At 33.1% G+C, this 20,361-nt stretch overlaps 1 pseudogene; it reads right to left on the minus strand.

Moving 5' to 3' along the window:
• Positions 1 to 16,361: 16,361 nt before the first annotated feature.
• LOC140858053 (uncharacterized) lies at positions 16,362 to 18,340 on the minus strand (annotated as a pseudogene).
• Between the last annotated feature and the right edge of the window lie 2,021 nt (positions 18,341 to 20,361).

The raw sequence follows: 20,361 nt of genomic DNA on the forward strand, positions 1-20,361 counted from the left end.
AAAAATTAAAAAATAATCTTTCTTTTGTCACCCATTAAGGATAGGAATTGGTTGGTTTTGATTTAAATTCAAATTAGTTTGAATTTTAACTTAAAATCTTATTCATATCCTTCCACATGTTGGTTGCTTTTGAAAGGATCTATTTTGTATGAGAAAAGGAGGTCTTTGCAACTAATTTTCATGCCTAATTTTCTCTAGTAAGTCCCTCTTTAAGTTAGATAAGGGTGAGAAAAAGTTAGAGTCGAATTAAAATTCAAAAGAGTTTGAATTGCAACAAATTCCAGCCCTTATCCTGTTTTATCTGATTTATGCAACAACCATAAAAAGGCCATAATTTTATATGCCAAAAGAAGAGAACTCTTCACCACGAGATACTAGAGAGAAAGAGGGTCAAAAACACTTCTTTGGGATGTGAGGATTGGGTGGGTTTCCTTCATCCTTGGAATGAACAAAAAAGGAGACCGTTCTCCTCTTGGGTGAGAGACCTAGAACTATTTCAGATTTTTGGATGAGGAAAAAATCAAAAAGAAGAGAGTCTTCATCTAAATTTTCTCCACCATCTAGCATCCTTCTCTGATTCATCTTCAACATCAAAAAGGTTCAAAATGATCAAAAAAAGAGATCAAGTCAGATCTGCCATCAGAAGTCGACTGCGCAAGCTAGCACTCCCGTAGAGGGTTGATCGGTCCGAGGGGCATCGTATGGACCATCCGTAGAGGTCGGATGCTTGTACGGCTGCTCGACATCAGTGAGAGCTTCATACCACGCTTACCAGCAGTAGAGATTATCAATTCATAAAAAGATAATGAGTTTTGAACTCTACCGACATAATCTAAAGATTAAATCAAATTCAGGACATCGATGTGATCGATGTAGTTTTTTATTTTATTTTAGATTTTATATATAAATTTTTTATGTCATAGATCTTTAATAGTTGTTTAGATCTAATTTGAAGTATGTTTATAAGATTAAAATATTTAATCTTTTATTATTTCACTGTAAAAATTTAAAAATACATGCTTTGAACTGCCCATTTATCCTTAATATGGTATTAGAGCAAAATTTCTTATGACATGAATTTTTTGTATATAATATGATTTTAATTATTTAGATTAGATCTAAATAATTAATTTTGAATATGAGTAGTATAGTAATCTGATTGGATAGATCTTCATAGTCGTCCGGTCATAAGAGAAATCAAGATTTTACTATCCTATTTACCCATTCGATGAGATCTCCTATGGCATGTAGGGGTACTGCACAGTCTTTTTCATGATGACAAACAACGAAAAAATTTTAAAATTTTATTTTAGATCTAAAAGAATGTATGTTAGATCTGAAATTAAAATTTTGATCATTAGATGATTGATTGTAAAAATATTTTATAAAATTAAAAATTATTTTCAAATATTGAATCTGAACCCATATCAGTCCAAAACTTTATTAAGAATTAAGTGATCTAGATTTGAGAATCAAAGATCTAAGGTATTAATTTTATAACTCATGGATTAATGGGTTAGCACGAGTCAAGTCCATTTAATTGGGTTAGATCTAGGGTTAGAAATCATTAATAATGGACCATGTTAGTAATTGATCAAATCTAATTAAAAGTTAATTATGATTGGGTTAATTTCTTCTCTTGATCAATTTCAATAGTTATAGTTGGTCAAGTCCATGTCTTTGATTAGACCAATATAGACTTTGATCATAGCTCCGTGACCGAATTAAAGTCTATAAGTTGATTAAATTGAAAATGACTGACCAGTTGGTGTCTAAGGTAAGTATGACAGCTTTGATCGATGATCATTAATTGGGAGCTACTCGTATAGATTGAGTCTATGTCGAGTTAATGACATATCCCTCCCATCGATCTCATTTACCTAGCCAATATGGTGAATCATGTTTTGATTAGATTACTTAATGATTGGAGTTGATCCATACTGACTAGAAAATCAGTATGACTGATTTAGGTGTCCCTAGTTTAACTTGTCTTGAGTCCTCTTTATGACTTGGTGAAGCCAGTAGGAGGATTCATGACTGGTTGGCTAGACCAGCTTATGTCTGATCTTCTTAAATCTGACTTGGTGAAGTCTGTGGGAAGATTAAGATTAACTGATCAAATTTCATCTCATCTCTCAATTCAACTAATTAAATTCTCTAAAATTGTTAGGTCTCTAAAATGAAATAGTTATGACGATAACTAGATCATAGCCTTCCATTAAGTTGGATGATAATGAGTCTAATGGTTTAGATGATCATTGGAGGCACCACACGTCTGGTGCTCATCTGGCTGTCGGAATTATCATTCATAATATGTTGTTTTAGTTATCTTTCTGATGATGGTCAGGTTAGTCGAGCCACACTCGAGCCTGATCACTCATTTGTTAGATACACTAAATTCTGACATATTAATGGTTAGACCTAACCAAAACCTTCAGTGGAGGCGCCACACGTCTGCTGAAGAGATGTCTGGGGCAAAATTGAATACTAAAAATTATTTGATAAAATAATTGATTAAGAACCTACCCGTGGGTACACAAGGGTTGGTTGAGCCACACTCGGGCCCATGTGCAGTCCATTTGGATTTTAGTACCCACTAAGAAATTAGTGTAATTTTTTAAATTGAAGGTAGAGGCTATCAATTCGAATAAAATAGTAGAAGAATCTTTAGACTAAAATTCATGTCTTTAAGCTTAATCAATTTATATATTAATTAGGTTCTGATTTTTCTTTTGCAGTTATGGCCACCACCTTGTCGCTCTGATCACTATTAGATAGTGATGAATTGATGGGATTAAATTTTGATAGTTGGTATCGAAAGCTTAAAATAGTCTTGGAGCATGAATGAATCTTTTATGTATTGACAGATCCGACACTCGAGGAGCCAGCTCCGAATGCACGTAGCACGATCAGAGACACTTATCAGAAGTGGCTCCACGACCGAACTACGATTCGTGGTATTATGCTGGTGGTGATGAATGATGAGTTTAGCCATCATTTCGAGAATGCTCAGCCACAGGATATGTTGCAAATATTGAACAAGTCCTTTGGCACACCCGATGATGTTGAGAGGTACAAGACTAATTGTGCCATCTTCAACGCTCGAATGAGGGAAGAAGCATCAGTCACTAATCATGTATTGTACATGATCGATATGATTGAGCGTCTAAGTAAGCTCGACTTTCTCCTGCATGAGCAGTTGAGGAAAGATGCTATTCTGAACTCTCTGTCCAAGTCCCACCTCCCTTTCCTTATTCATTTTTGAATGACAAAATCTGCAGTTAACTACCACGGTTTGCTGGGGTTATTGCAAAACTTTGAGAAGGATCACCAGCTCCAAAATGAGTCAGTGAATATTGTGGGAGAGTCTTTTTCTGGATGTCGATCTTTTAAGAAAGAAAAAAAAAAAGAACAAGAAAAGGATCAAAGTGCTGGGACACCCAAGCCCAGTCAGACCAAGAAATCCAAATCTGACTAGAGTCAGACATAATGCTTCTACTACAAGAAGCTGGGGTACTGAAAAAAGAATTATCCTTAATACATTGCCTTCCTGGATCTGAACAGACTGAGAAAGAAGTAAATTATTACTGGACAAGATAATTATATGATAACACCTTATAATTTTTTAATTTATGATTTTACTACCTGAGTATTAGATACCGAAAGTCCTTTTAATATTTACAATTCATTGCAGGATCTGTAGGTCAGTAGGAGATTTGAAGAAGGTGAAAGATTTCTTAATGTTGGAGATGGAAGATCAGTTTCAGTTCTAGCGTTAGGGACTATTAAGCTTATATTCAAATCTAATGTAATTGTTCTGAGTGAATGTCACTTTTGTCCTTCTTTTTTATTGAATATTATTTCTGTAGATCTTTTGACCATGTACGGTTATGAAATTTTAATAAAAAAAATAATTTTAATATTATTATGAATGATGTTAATGTGATGAATGGAGAACTGAATAATGATATTTATATATTATCACAACCTATTAGTGTAATGTACATATCCAACAAACGCCCGAGAATTAGTGATGTCTCCGATATCTACCTTTGGTATTGTAGGTTAGGCCATGTTAATAAGAACAGAATAAACAAGTTGACAAAAGAGAGAATCCTTAAAGTCAGTGATTGTGAATCACTCCCAACTTGTGAGTCATGTCTTCTTGAAAAAATGACCAAATCACCTTTTACTGAAAAAGATGAGCGAGTCAGTGAAGTTTTAAGTCTGATACATACTGATGTATGTGGATCTATGAATACTAGTGCCAGAGATGGATATTATTATTTTATTATATTTACAGATGATCTATCGAGATATGGATACGTCTACTTAATGACACATAAGTCAAAATCATTTGAAATGTTCAAACGATTTCGTAATGAAGTAGAGAAACAAACTGAAAAGAATATTAAAACTCTTCGGTCCAACCGAGGAGGAGACTACCTCTCTAGTGAGTTTCTAATATACTTAGAAGAGAATGAGATTCTCTCACAATAGATCCCTCCTGAAATACCACAGCATAATGGTGTATCGAAAAAGAGAAATCGAACCCTATTAGATATGGTTCGATTCATGATGGACTTTGCAAGTCTGTCAATTTCTTTTTGGAGATACGCATTCGAGTCGGCTTGTTATATTTTAAATAAAATTTTGAGTAAGTCTGTAGGTAAAACACCATATGAGATATGGACAGGACGTAAGCCAGCATTCTCTCACCTGAGGGTTTGGGGATGTCCGGCTTATGTCAAACATTTGAAAACTGACAAGCTTGGACCTAGATCTGACAAATATCTATTTGTAGGATACCCAAAAGAGACCAAGGGATATTACTTCTACCTTGTTGATGAACAGAAGGTATTCGTCAGTAATAGGGCTATCTTTTTAGAAAAGGAGTTTCTTGATGAAGGAACTAATGCCTCAAAGATTGAACTTGATGAAGTTCGTTCGATAAAAGAACCGACATAATCTAGTAAACCCATAGAGTCGGACTTGATTAGATCAAATTCGAAACCTATTGTAGAAATATCTTTAAGGAGATCCGATAGAGTACCACGTTAACCAGATAGATACTACGATTTCTTAGTCCGAAACAGAGATTCAGTTGAACTCGATAAGAACAATGAAGATCTGATAATCTATATGGACGCAATGCAGAGGTCTGACTCTGATAAGTGGCTGAAAACTATGAAATCCAAAATAAAATCTATGAAAAATAATAATGTATGGACATTGGTTGACCCACCTGAAGGGATAAAATCCATAGGGTGTAAGCGGATCTTCAAAAAGAAGAGGGGTGCAAATGAAAAGGTGGAGACCTATAAAGCTCATCTGATTGTCAAGGGTTACCATCAGCGTTATGGTATTGACTATGATGAGACGTTTTCTCTTGTAGCAATGCTCAAGTCTATTCAGATTATGCTTGCGATAGCAGACATCTGGACTATGAAATCTGACAAATGGATGTGAAAACAGCTTTCCTAAATGGAGAGCTAGAAGAAGAGATGTATATGATACAACCTGAAAATTTCATATCCATAGATGAATCTAAGGTGTGCAAGCTTCAAAAGTCCATCTATGAACTTAAGCAGGCATCTCACATCTCGGAGTTGAAACATGCATTTTGATAAAGTGATTAGAATGTATGGCTTCATTAAGAATGGAGAGAAATCCTGCATATATAAAAAGATTAATAACTCTGTGACAGTATTTCTTATTTTGTATGTCGATGATATTCTCTTAATCGAAAATGACATTCCTGCATTACAGGAAATAAAAGTTTGGTTGTCATCATAATTCTCCATGAAAGACTTGGGAGAAGCATCCTTCATCCTAGGAATGAAGATCTATAGAGATAGATCTAAAAGGTTGCTTGGATTATCCCAGTCGACGTACATTGATACTGTGCTGAAAAAGTTCAGCATGGAGAATTTTAAGAAAAGCTATCTTCCGATAGGTCAAAGAATTTCTTTCTTGAAGAGTGATTGTCCAACAACTCCTCAAGAGAGAGAGCATATGAGTAGAATTTCATATGCTTCGACAGTGGGATCTATTATGTACGCTATGATATGTACGTGATCGGATGTGGCATACTTATTAGAAGTAGTGAGCAGATATCAGTCCAATCCAAGTGAGAATCACTGAAAGGTCGTAAAGTTTATCCTTAAAAGTATTTGAGAAATACTAAGGATCAGTGGCTTATCTATGGAGAATCTGACTTAAAACTGTGGGGTTTATAGACTTCAATTTTCAGTCAGATCATGATGACAAGAAAATCGTATCGGGATATATTTATACCCTGAATGGTGGAACAATCTGTTGGAAAAGTTTCAAGCAGCATATTGTGGTCGACTCTACTTGTGAGGTAGAATATATCGTGACATCCGATGCTGCGAAGGAAGCTGTGTGGCTACGAAAGTTCATCAACGAGCTCGGAGTGGCATCCTCTCTTGATGGTTCTGTCTTGTTGTACTGCGACAGTACTGGTGCCATTGCTCAAGCGAAGGAACTGAAGTCACATTAGCGGACCAAGCACATTCTGTGCCGCTACCACATTATCTGAGAGATCGTAGATCGAGGTGACGTCGAGCTTCAGAAGATCGATAAAAAGGAGAACCTGACTGACCCATTTATTAAAACCCTCGATATCAAGGAGTTTGAACACTACAAATCAAAGATGGGTATACGATACTACATCGATTGGCTTTAGTCCAAGTGGGAGTTGTTAGAAATTGTATTCCAAAGCCAATCATCAGTTTGTTGATGGTTGTGCTTATCATTATAATTGTATATAAATTATTAAATTAATAAATATTATTTAATTTTTCATCACTGTGTACATCTCATTTTGAACTCCTGTTATGTGATGAAGTTCTTAAGACTATTTGATTCGATATAGGAGGATATATCGTTTAATCCTTAAATGAGTTCACGACCAAATGATATGCTATTACTAGGATGATAGATATATCAAATATAAGTCGTTGTGTACCATATAGGTTGGTTGTCTTCTTAGTCAAGGAGCGTGGAGACGCTGGTATGGCATGCAGGTGAAATATAAGAGTATATTTCACTGAACGTAATCAACATCAAAGCACTCTATTGTCAAGAGTCACTCTGAAGGGATATAGGTATAAGTGTCCCTCCGATCTGAGATCACCACGGTGACTTACAAGCAACTCACTATGCTTTGGTGCCGGACTACTTGAATTTCTAATTCAATGATGAAAAATTTTTGGACATAGTCAAGTACTTGTAAAGTCAGTGTGTGAGTCAAGATAGAATTGATCCCTCCGAATAAGTAGGAGTTAATGTATCAGTGTGTTTTAATTCAGTAAAATCTTGATCGGAGTAATCCATGTGATGGATTTTGAAAATTAAAGTATAATGTGGATGACCATATCAAGGTTGGCAGTTAAACCCTAGGTCACCTTGAGCATTTGGATCAAAAGGGTGAATTATACGGTAACTATATTCAAATAGGTTCTTGAGTGTTGCTTAGCATACATTCGATCTATCCGAACGTCGAGTATCATTGCTAGATGGTTACTCCGATTGGTACAGAAATCAATTTCTATGCTACTGACTTAGGTTCAAACCTATGAGATCACACATATTAGAAGTTTCTCTCTGATCACATGGTTAATCTGAAGAGTCCCAGTCAACGGAGATTCTGGTGAAGAGTTCATCTTGACGGGGACTCTGCTGAAGAGTCCCACTGGACAGGGACTCTAGAGAAGAGTCCCGCTAGACTTAGACTCTATCTTTAATGAAGAATTAATTAGTAATTAGATCATTAATTAGCTCAATTTGATTGAGCATTAAAGTCTGGATCAAGTCTGATTGAATTTGATTCAATAAGGTCAAGTCTGATTAGGTTATGAGATGACCTAATCAGTAAGGGAAAAATGATCCTGATTTGATCAGATCTATAGCTTAATTAATTTATTAATTTGATCAAATTTAATTGAGATGATAAGAGCCTAATTAGATTAGGTTCATCATATTTTATTTGGGTCTAATTGGATTGGATTTGAAAGAAATCTAATTGGTTGAACCTTAGAGTCCCAAATGAGTAGGACTCTATCCCTTGCGCCATCTAAATTGTCTCATATCTTTTCTCACCGCATAAAATCAGTTTGTATATGAGAAAATTAGAAAATAATTCTTCTTTTGTTTTCCATTAAGGATAGAAATTGCTTGATTTTGATTTGAATTCAAATTAGTTTGAATTTCAACTTAAAACCTTATCCATATTCTTCCACACATTGGCTGCTTTTGAAGGGGTCTATTGTGTATGAGAAAAGAAGGTCTTTTTAATTAATTTTTATGCCTAATTTTTTTTGATAAGTCCTTCTTTAAGTTAGATAAGGGTGAGAAAAAATTAGAGTTGAATTGAAATTCAAAAGAGTTTGAATTGCAACAAATTCCAGCCCTTATCCTATTTTATCTGGTTTGTGCGACAATCATAAAAATGCCATAATTTTGTGTGCCAAAAGAAGAGAGCTCTTCACCATGAGATACTAAAGAGAAAGAGGGTCAAAAATACTTCTTTGGGATGTGAGGATTGGGTGGATTTCCTTCCTCCTTGGCATGAACAAAAAAGGAGACTGTTCTCTTCTTGGGTGAGAGACCTAGAACTGTTTCAGATTTTTGGATGAGAAAAAAACCAAAAAGAAGAGAGTCTTTATCTAAATTTTCTCTACCATCCAGCATCCTTCTCTAATCCATCTTCGACATCAAAAAAGTTTGAGGTGATCGAAGAAAGAGATCAAGTCAGATCTGCCATCAGAAGTCGACTGCACGAGCTAGCACTCATGTGGAGGGCTGATCGATCTGAGGAGCTTCGTGTGGACCATCCGTGGAGGTCGAACATTTATGCAGCTACTCGACATCAGTGAGAGCTTCATACCATACTTAACAGCAGTAGAGATCATCAACCCATGAAAAGATGATGAGTTCTGAACTCTACCGACATAATCTAAAGGTTAGATCAAATTCAGGGCATCGATGTGATCGATGCAGTTTTCTATTTTATTTCAGATTTTATATATAAATTTTTTATATCATAGATCTTTAATAGTAGTTTAGATTTGATCTAAGGCATATTTAGAAGATTAAAATATTTAATCTTTTATTATTCTGTTGTAAAAATTTAAAAATACATGCTTTGAACTACCCGTTTATCCTTAATTCGCTGCTCATAATGCCATCTCATTTCTTCAGCTGTCTTTGTAGACATATACAACCTTTAAAGTCTTAGAATCAATGAAAAATATCTCAAAATCTTTTGAGGTATCTTCTTTGCATTCTTATTATCGATTTTGTATCCAGGCTTATCGCATTTCAGACATTCAGTTGCTTATTCGTTATTCTTATAAAATAATATACAGTCATTTTTGTAGGCATGTATAGGAATATAGTCAAGTTTTAATTTTTATATGTATATTTTTGCTTCAGAATATGATTTCAGAAGTCTCTCTCCATCGAGAAGAGTTGCTTTAATCAATATCAAAATTTGATCAAATAATTTCTGTCTCCATCGGTTCACGATTTTAATATGAAGTAATTTTATCAAAAATTCTAACTTGTAAAATTTTATACAATTTGGATAAAGTGGCTCTCATGCATCTATTACAAGCTTTGCAAACTATTCAGAAGTTCTTTCTACCTCAAGCCGGATATTATGTTCATGATCAGAATTACTTTCAGATGCAGTAGTACTCATGCGTACATTTGAACAAGCACCTTGATGTAAATCTTCTAATAATTCTCCTATACCATTATGTTTGACAGGTTTAGCAACATCACTATCATCTTCAGTATCGTCATCATCGCGCATCACTTCATTTGGATCACCCTCCCCATTGCCATATCCAACAAGTGTACTTCTTATCCATACCATATTGTAGCAGATACTTCTCAACAAGTGTTATGTGACGATATACCATACTGATACATCTCTTATATGGATACTTTATCCAACTAGCACTGTCAGTCTTATACCATGCAAACTTGATAAAATCTCGAACTCCTTTTCAATATTCAAACAAAAAAGTACCTCTAGCATTCATCCAATTTTTGTTGATATCCATCAAACAACAAACACAAAATCATTAACAATCGAAAAGAAGTTCAATGGTATTCTGGATCTCGATCTAAATTTTGGACTGAATCGTGATCCAAATTTCAATCAAAATCTCGATTCGGATCCAGATACGGATCACTTTATACAAAACAATACATATTAGAAACACAGACTGAACAGTAACACAAAAAATATCTTTTTATCAATTTAATAAATTAAAAATATATGATCCTATCTATTTCAAATCATTACTAACATGTGTGACCCTATCCCTTTCAAAAAAATAATAATTTTATTATTGTTATTAGTGGATATTTCATCTCATTTTTGTAAAAATTTTGACAGTATCTTCTCATAATTTTCCAAGAATACGATGTGAATATGGTGCTTACATATCCTATCCACCATATACCCAGAGAATAATGGACAGATAACTACTGAATACTATATAATGAAACGAAATATCAACTATTAACAATAATAATATTATTACTTTTTCAAAAAGCTCGAATACGGAATATCCAAGAGTCGATCTTAATGAAGATTGACTCTTGAATAAAAATCTATGGTTCAATGCAATTTAACTATCATCTTTGAATATATATTTGAAGATGAATTTCTAGTTTATTAAAAAGAATAACTTCGTATTAAAATTTTTTCATCAAAAATTTTAATAGAGTTTTCTCTAAAAAGAAATACTTTTTATATTTATAATTTCAGTAACATACAAAATAGCACATAAAATAATTAAATTATAATAAATAACAGCAATATGCATTGTGTTAATGAAAAAATAATTAATCAAATAATTAAATAATTTTAGCAGTAACATTAAAAAATAATATGTAATAAATATAATTAATCAAATAATTAATCAAATAATATGCATCTCCCCATCCCCGTCGATCCGACCTCATCCCCATAGGCCCCGGCCCCATCCCCACCGATGCTGCCCGACCCCATCCCCGCCGGCATCTCCCCCATCCCCGACGGCCCACCGGTGGCCCGAGAACACACCAAAAAATATATGTTACCATACCGACGGATGGCAACGGCGATGGCGATGGTGATGGCGAACGACGACGGCGACGAACACGACGATCGAAAGAGGGGGGAGAGCAGAGAGGGGAAGGAGGGGGGAGCACCTTCGCGTGAAATCAAGGGGGGCATCGGGGAAGAAAACGGATTTTAGGATGGGACTTGACGGGATGCGATATATTAGCGACGCAAATTTTTATCGCTAATAATTGTATGAAAAATATAATTTATGATGAAATTAAAAAATTTCATTGCTAATAAGCTTATTAACGATGAAAAATCTTTTTGTCGCTAATAGTTTCCGTCAAAAAAAAATTTTTCATTAAAAAAATTTTTTTCCTTAAAGAATATTATTTACGATGAAAGTATAAATTTCATCGCTAAGAATCTTACTAATGACGAAAAAATTTTCGTCGCTAATAGTTCCTGCCAAAATATTTTTCGCTAAAAAAGTTTTTCCACAAAAAAAAAATTATTTAGGATGAAAAGAAAAAGTTTTTGTCATTATTATTTTATTAGCAATGGAAAAGCTTTTTTGTCGCTAATATTTACTGAAATTTTTTTTTTATTTTTTTAAAAAATTTATGATGAAAATAAACATGAGCAATGACATACTTCTAAAGAAAGATTATATATATATATATATATATATATATATATATATATATATATATAGCCAAGTTATAGTAAAATATCATCTGTGAAGTGAAGGCTATTCAAGTCATGAAATACTTTGATAGATCCAATCTTTTTAATGAACCTCAGGTGGCCCACCTCTTGGTGTAATCTTGAAAGAACATCAATTACTAGGATGAAAGGAGCGGCGAAAGAGGATCATCTTAATGGAGTCCTCTATGGCATCTGATCAATCTTCCAGACTTGCCATTAACAATAAGAGCCACCGATGCTGAAGAGAGAAGGCTCCTTATCCAACCATTCCACCTTTTCAGGCAGCCATGGCCTTTGAGCAAGTCAAGTAAGAAGTCCAAGATAATGGTGTCGAAGGCTTTTTCAAAATCTAATTTATATAGAATATCTTTTTATCTCAATCTTCTGCATACAATAAGCTAATCATCTCATATGCACTTAAGAAGTTCTCTATAATGGATTTTTCCTTGATAAAAGCTGATTGATTGTCATTGATGAGAGTTGAAAGGAAGGGAGCCAAGCGATTAGAGAGAAGCTTTGTGATAATTTTGTATATGCTATTGAGAAGGCTGATGGGTCTCAGGTCCCGAGTATTTAAAGAGCCTTGCTTCTTAGGAATTAGAGTATGAGCAGTTAAAGAGCCTTCCTAGTCGTTGAACTATTTAGGATAGCAAATCTAGCTAGGATGTTGCCGTAATATAAAAAAAACACGTGAAAAGCTAATCGTTTGTGAATTTTTGAAAATGATTCATATGTAGTCTTTGCCTCTAAAGATCCCACCATAGGTACCTCAACGATTCATACGTCATTTTATCATGTCAGAATCCACTTATATTTAGACTGTGATTTTGAAGTTATAATATAAGATGGGCAACCAATATAAACGTAAAAAAAAGATTTAGAAATATAAGTTTGGTTTTGTTTAGAATTAAATGAATAGTACTGTTTGATATTTATATAAGAATGGGTTTAGAATTGGGATCCAAGTCTTCCAATAGAAAAATTATTTAAAATGGATCACATTGTCTAGGATAGATATCAGGTGACCTTGTTTCAATTTGCTTATCTAATCTATTATTTTTATCGTAAATATATATTATTTATGATGTAATATTTTCATCACAACTAATTTATTATTTTTAAATTTTTAATTTTTTTTAAATATTAGCGATAAAATTTTTATCGTAAAAAAAATTAACGATGGAAATCCTATTTTCCATCGCTAATAGTCTAGTTTTTAAAATTTTAATTTTTTTTATTTTTTACATATTAGTGATGAAAAATATTCATCATAAATTATTAATGATTTTATGATGGATAGTCAATTTTGCATCGCAAATAGGAGATTATTTATGACGTAAAATTTTTATCATAAATAATTTTTAATTTTTAAATTTTTAAAATTTTTAAAAATAAGTTTATTAGCAATGGAAAATATATTTTTCATCATAAATGCATTTGATGATTTATGATAAAAATTTTTACATCGCTAATAGTGTAATTTTTAAAACTTAAAAATTTTTTATTTTTCATATATTAATGATAAAAAATATTCATCATAAATCATCAATGATTTTGAGATGAAAAATAAAACTTCCATCACCAATAAGAGATTATTTACGATATCATGTTTTCATTATCAATAATCTATAATTTTTAAATTTTTAATTTTTTTATTATTTATGATGAAATATTTTCATCGTAAAAATTTGAGTATTAGCGACATAAATTTTTTTTTAGTCACAAATAGTTTCATTATTTACGATGAAAATCTTTCATCTTTAATAGTTAAGCTTTTGAATTTTTAAATTTTTTTATATATTAGTGATGAAAAATTTTTATCATAAATGATCAGTATTTTTGAATGCAAAAAAATATTTTCTATTGTAAATATTTTATTATCTATGATGTAATTTTTTTCATCATAAATAATCTTTATTTTTTAATTTTTTAATTTTTTTTAAATATTAACGATGAAATTTTTATCGTTAATAAATTTTATTTATGACATAATAGATATTTTTATCATAAATAATTCAATAATTTGTGACAGACAATTACATTGCAAATAATTTATAATATTCATTATTTTAATTTTTTTTCTTCAAATATTAGTGATAAAAATTTTTAATCCTAAATAACAATTATTTATGATGGAAAAATAGTTTTTGTCACAAAAAATTAAATCAGTTACGATGAAAAATTTTTCATCGATAATATTTAGAAATTTAAAATTTAAATAATATTTTATTATTTATGATGAAAAAAATTATCAAAAATAATATATATTTACGATAAATTATATTTTTCATTGCTAATATTTTTTATTGGTGATGAAATTATAAAATCATCAGAAATATTTTTTTTATTATCGATAAAAATTTTTAGACATCGTAAATTGCTTTATTTGCGATGAAAATTTTTTTCATCATAAAAAAAATTATCGCAAAAACTCTATTTTCTTGTAGTGAAAATTGTAGTGACAGAAGCGTGCATATGTTGGACAGACGGTGACTACCCAGGTGGGACCACAATATGGGAAGAGAAAGGACTGTAAGTTGGGCTAGGTGTGTGTGGCATGGTATTTAGGTATTGAAAATAAAGTGATAGATATATAGGAAATGATCGTAGCATAGTGAAGGAAGAGGGTGGGGTAGTAAAAGTGATAGGAATAGAAGGTAGAATGAAATCAGAATATGATAGTTGAGTAGTAAAAGCCTGTGAGATCATAATAAAGAGATGTGATGGAATAAGAGAGAAAGGAGGTAGCGTAGTGGAAGAGCGGTGGAATGGGAGAGGAAGAGGGTGTCACAATTGCAGAAGATGGCGAGTGAAGCATTTGGGGGGCCATGGTGGTCGAGGATGGTGGTAAGTCTGTGATGATTGTGGTGGTTGCGCAAGTCTTCTTTGACCGAGAAGTAGATAATTTTTTCTTCTCGATCCTATGAACTCGATCTGAAGATGACATCTATAGATGCACAACAATGTAAATTTAAAATAAAACAAATATCAAGTATTGATTACAACAATCAAAATACAAAATAAATTTTATATCATAATTACTAATAAAAAAGAATAAAGAAATTACTTAGAAGCATAATTTTATATCATAATTACTCATCATCATCCTCATTGTCATCTTCAAATTTTTTTTTGCTTTCTGAATCATTTTCACCAGTGAAATATTCTTCTTCCTCTTCTTCTTCAACTTCCTCTTCACCTTCTTTTTCTTTGTCATCAATAGTGCCTTCAAGATATGCATCAATCTCTTTAAATAATCCCTCACTGTCTCATAAAATTTCAATGGGCTCATTATGGTCTATTGCATTGACTTGAGATATCTCCTTCTCTTGAAAAGCAGGCTCCAAGGTGTGGTCATTATCTGCTCGACCTCTCGGTCTTATCTTGATGGCTACCCACCAATCTATCTTATCTCTTATCCTTCTAGGATAAGATAAATAATATACTTGCACCACATGTTGGAGAAGAATAAATGGATCAAATTTTGGATATCTTCTATTATGTCGAATCTCAACAATATCATATTGTTGTGCACTTTGATCCTCCACTTTATGATAGCATCAAACTATTCATAGTAAAATATTACTATCCTTGTATCACCTTGTTCTGGATACTATAACTCCACCATCTCCTTATCACCTTGTTCTGGATACTGTAACTCCACCATCTCCTTAAGAATACCATAGAAATCACTTTCACTATCACCATGTCCTCTGCCCTTTACACACACTCCACTATTGATTGTTTTTTCGCCCTTACTGTATGCATCTGTGTGGAATTTGAATCCACCAATGAAATACATGGGCCATGTTTTTACCACTCTCATAGGACCCCAGGCTAAGTCATTTAAGTGTTGATTTTGTATCATATTACATGGATTGTGCACCTAATCATAACTTGCAAAAATAATATATTAGACTTATGTTTCATATGAACAAATAATTTCTATTTGCACAAGTAGGAGTTAAAGCTAACATAATCTTGGAACCATGATACAAACGAAGCCTCAATCCATGCATCTATCTGAGCATCACTAAGACATCTAGGTGTGGAATCATGCACATATCGCACAAACATACTAAAATACCATGTTGTATTAGTTTTGTTGGATTCATCGATTGAGTATAAAGTTCTATATAGAGTTAAAGAGGATACGATACTCTCTCAAGATATGACTTCACTTCATCATAGTTTAACAATACATATAATGTTGTAGCAGAAAGCTCAGCATCAGTCAAATATCGAGTTCTACACTAAGCAGATGGGTGGCTAAACTAATTGAATATTGAAAGAGTTAGTTGGCACTTTATTTCATACTCTTCCCTATCATCATTTTGATTAGCTCCAATACTCATAGCATGTATGTGAGGCTCAAAATAATATGAACGAAGTAAGATGTCTCCTGTGCTAAGTATGCCTCATATATAGAGCCTTCAATGCGAGCTTTATTCTTAACCATCTTTTTCAATTTATTAAGAAACTGAAGAATAGAGCATTGTATGTTAGCACATGTGATATGACAGATTATTTTGATAAAGACTTGAAATAAATATAGAAATATTATTCTTTACCTCTCAAAGGGATACACTCATCTGCATTGAATGGATCTACCTACTCGTGCTTCATATGGTAGGTGAATAGGTAAATATTTCATTGAGTCAAAGAAATCAGGTGGAAATATATATATTCCAACTTACACAAGATGATAGGGATATTACGTTCCATTTGTACTAAATCTTCTTTCCACAGTACAATTGAGCATAAGTCTCTAAAGAATATACTCAATTTAGTAAGAGGCTTCCATATTGGGTCCGATAATGCAATAAATGCAATGGGCAACAAACGTTCCATAAATACATGGCAATCATGACTCTTCATCCCAAATAACTTGTCTTTATTTATGTCTTCACATCTATTTGGATTTGAAGTATATCCATCAGGCATTTTTAACCCTCTTACCCATTCACAAACAACTATTTTTTGGCCTAGTGTGCAGCTAAAATTAGCTTCTAGTTTCACCACCTTCCCATTAGGTAACTCAGAGCTCCAAATCTCACCACCTACAATACTCTTTCAAGTCCATTCTTACTTTAACATTGTCTTTTGTTTTATTTTTTACATCCATAATAGTATTAAAGATATTGTCAAACATATTTTTTTCTATGTGCATGACATTTAAGTTGTGTCGGATTAGATTCATCTTCCAATATGGTGATTTTCAGAATATGCTCTGTTTCATCCAATTATGACTTTCTCCATACCCGTGAAATTTATATGGGCCTGTTTCAATTTTTTTGGGATATCCAAGAACTTTTTTTCATACTTAGTCCCCCATTAATTTGAGAGGAGGCTCTGATCTATTAACTTTATTTTTTCAGAAGGCATCTTTATTTCTTCTGAACATATGATCAAAAGGCAAGAACTGGTGATAACAATCAAACCATGTATCAAAACCCCCATGCTTCAAGCAGAAGGCCTTCATTCTCTCCATACAATAAGGACATGCTATTTTTTCAGCTGTACTCCACCCTGACAACATGTCATATGCTGAAAAAATATTGATTGTCCACATTAAGGTAGTCCTCACGAGAAAATTTTGCTTTCTTGAAATGTCATAAGGAACAATACCCTCATTTCACAAAATTTTTAATTCATCTATCAAAGGTTGCAAATACACATCTATTATGATCTTCCAATTATGCGGTCTAGGAATGAGCAAGGTTAAAAATATATATGGAGCGGTCATATACATATTAGGAGGTAGATTGTAAGGTGTAAAATTACTGACCAACAGGAGTACGGTGAAGCAAATAGACTGTATGGAGTAAAGCCATCAGCACATAATCCAAGTCTAACATTTCTTGGCTCTGATGCAAACTCAGGATATGCACAATCAAAATATTTCCATGTTTCTCCATCTGATGGGTGGCATAAAATATCTTATTTCTGTCTATTCTCATAATGCCATCTCATGTGTCCAGTCGATCTACTCGAGGTATAAAGCCTCTTAAGTCTATGAATGAGTGGCAAATAATACATCATCTTGTAAGGTACTTGTTTATGATTCTCACTTCTCATCCTATCTGGTTTGTATCGAGCATGACCATAAAATTTACAATCAGTTAAAGACTTATCATCCTTGTAATACAACATATACCCATTGAAGCAACAATCTATTTTTTTAGTATATAGGCTAAGCTTCGAAACTAATTTATTTATCTTATAGAAGTCAGGAGGTATTAGGTTACCGACAAGGCTTATCTCTGTCATAAGCCCTTCAAATTGATTAAAACAATATTGAGACATATTGTTATTAGACTTGATACTCATCATTCTAATTACAACTGATAACTTTGAGTGACTAGTACAACCTGGCCACAGCGGTTGTTGTGCTGCACACAGCATCTCGTAAAACCTTTCAGCCTCCCTATTTGGAGGCTTCTCTACATAATTTGGAGCATTCCTATTCTGGTGAGCATCCACGTTGCTGTTATAAATATCTCCAAAATTCGGCCCAATAGCATCAAAAACTATAGCTTCATACATATTGATTTGCTTATTATTGCCAAATTGACCACAACTAGGAGCACTAAATTAAGTAGTACTTGAACCAACAAACTACATTTGATCAACACCATAATTTATAATTGGTTCATATTTTCCATATTCTGTCTAATATCAGTAGTCAAGTTTGAAATCTTTTTTATAAAGATGTACCTTCACTTCCTCTATAGTCAAGTATTTTATATTTTTGCACTTGAAACAAGGACACTTAATTTTTTTCTCACTCAAAGTTATAGGTTATCGGCATGCAAAATGAACAAACCATTCCACCCTCATTAGAAACTCATCTGTATAATACTTTTGGTCCGATAAAAATCTATTATATATCCAACTACGACAATAGCAGATGTCCATATTCTGCCAAAAATATAACATACAAGTTAATCAACAATAAAATTTTATCATTTTCTAATGCAATAAAGAAATAAGTAATCATCTTTACATCCCATTACTTCGCAACATGCAATCAAGCAAATCCATAGCAACCAATGGGAAGGCACAATTCCTTCCCCAAAGTTCATTCTTCTTCATTCCATATATATATATATATATATATATATAACAGATAAAAATATGAAATTATATAAAAATCTAAAATCATGAAAAGAAAAAGAAATAAAAAGGAGAAAAAAATAAATGAGAAAAACCAAAGAAATAGAATGAAATGAAAAGAAAAAGAAATGAAAAGGAAAGAAAAAAAAGGGGAAACCTCTGCTTAGTTTCTATGCTCAGGGGTCTTGGTCGGGTGGGAGGCTTGGAGCGGCCGAACAGGGATGCTTGGAGCGGCTGAACAGGGATGATGGCGATGGCCGAGTAGGATGGAGGGGGAGTGAGGACCCGTCGGTCGCTAAGCGAGAGAGTGAGAGAGGGGGGAGGGGAAGGAAGTTAATTTTGGCAGCTAGGGTTATGCTGAGCGAGAGCAAGAGCGAGAGAGAGAGAGGAAGATGGAGGGGGGTGAGGATGCATCGGTCGCTGACTGAGAGAGAGAAAGGGCGAGGGGTCGGGGGGGTGGGGATGTGGGAGTGAAGACTCGCCGACCGTCGAGCGAGAGTGAGAGCAAGAAAGAGAGAGAGAGGGCGGGGGGTCGGGGGAGGGCGACGATCAACGTAAGACATTTTTTTTTCTTTTTTGTTTTTTGATGCAAACGAGAGAGAGGGGTTGGGTGGAAGGGTGGTGCGAGTCTTTTTGATCCAAAATTTGAAGCCACCTATTGAAGTTAAGTTAGGGCCAAACCCATTAGCCCAAACCCATATGATCTCAATTTTAGTCTAATTGGGAACCTCCTGTCATTACAAATCACTGGTATCCTTTGTAATTCTCTCTAATATCGAGACCTATTGCTAATGTCTGTTAGTCCATTCTCTTGTTCGTGTCCGCATTTGGTGTCGCCGTGAAAAAATCAAATTCCTTTCTAACTATTAATTAACTCTTAATTTAAAAAATCTAACTATCGATTATGAATACATATTAATTACTATATCTAAATTAACTCTCATACATTTCAATTAAGTAACTCTTGTGTGTGTGTATATATATATATGGATTTTTCTAATATGTGTCCTTAGGGCACAAGATAAGATAATATTTATAATAGTTTTTGTATAATTTTTAATGTAATAAAATAGTCAAAATTCAATTCTAATGTATTGACTAAATAAAAATTTATCCATAATGGTAGTCTTATAATGATGTCCATCAAGTGTACTTCTACCGCTTGACATGCTTTTATATTTGTAAAAATAAAAATTCAAATTTAATATATAACTTTCAATATGTAATGGTAAAATGACTAAGAAACTAGCTATGAATAATAAAAAATTGATACATTTTAGTATATATAGTAATAATAATTAGTATAAAATAATTAATAAATAAAATAGAAGTAATTACATAAAAAATTATTCGAATCCAATCCGACTCAACCAAATCTATCTGAATCGGAGACAACAAAAGCATCAAAAATTCATATCCAAATCCGTCTAATTGACCCTACTTCAATAATA

The sequence above is a fragment of the Elaeis guineensis genome, chromosome 5 (genome assembly GCF_000442705.2).
Source record: "Elaeis guineensis isolate ETL-2024a chromosome 5, EG11, whole genome shotgun sequence".
In the NCBI taxonomy this organism is placed as follows: domain Eukaryota; kingdom Viridiplantae; phylum Streptophyta; class Magnoliopsida; order Arecales; family Arecaceae; genus Elaeis; species Elaeis guineensis.